Genomic DNA, 937 nt, shown 5'->3' on the forward strand with positions numbered 1-937 from the left:
GGGGTGGGGGTGGGCGGTGTGCAGGATGAGAGGGCAGGACAAAAAAAAGCAGGGGGTTAACAGGAAAAGTAATCAATCCAATTAAAAGTGCATGGTTGGGGTGCGGTGGGTGGACCCTCCAGAGTCCTTACACCTCAGAGCTAAATACAGGTCCAGGTGGCTAAAAATGGAGGAAAGTAAAACCGAAGTGGATTTGGAGTCTTCAGGGACCTAAAAGTTCACTTCATACAAACAAGATCAGAAACTAAGGGAGGGCTTTGGCCAGGAGAGTATCCTGATCTGACATATATTTGTAAATGATCACTCTGGAAGCTGGGGGCAGAGAGGACGATGGGCAAGGAAGCTGGAAGCAGATGACTAGATAGACATCTACGACAATGAGCAGAACAAGACAGGCCTGTGGTTTGGACCAGGCACAATCATGGGTAGCCAGTAGTTAGATTCCATACTTACTTCAAAGAAACAGACTTTCAGGGAGTTCTGATGGACCAGAAAGGAGAGAGAGGGGGACTTTTATTATTGTTTGTTTGTTTGTTTTTAAACCAGCAGTTCCATGGCTCCTCCCTAGGGCCAGGAGCTTGGGGAGAGCTGCTTTCCACTCCAAACACACTTTCCTTGCCAGTCCTGTTCCACTTCCTGTACAAGGGTGGCAATCTGTTCAAGGGCAGGGCCACACACAGCCTCCCTTTGCTTGAGCTTCCCCCACCGACCCTAACTGCTGCACTCGCTCCAGTCTGACGGAAACTGCAGGAGAAGACACAACTTTGAGGCATGCATCAGTGTCACACCTCCAGCGGAAAAAATCCTAGTCAGAGGTGGGAGAGAAGTCCCAGGAGAGAGGAAGAAACTCCTGTTGGCAGCAGAAGCAAGGAGACCTTTGAGAGATTAAACCCAGAGGTCTTTTTGCTGAGCAGAGACCCCTAAGTGGTAGTGTTTT

Source organism: Echinops telfairi, unplaced genomic scaffold (assembly GCF_000313985.2).
Source record: "Echinops telfairi isolate 266 unplaced genomic scaffold, ASM31398v2 ScPeMD7_18;HRSCAF=68, whole genome shotgun sequence".
Taxonomy (NCBI): domain Eukaryota; kingdom Metazoa; phylum Chordata; class Mammalia; order Afrosoricida; family Tenrecidae; genus Echinops; species Echinops telfairi.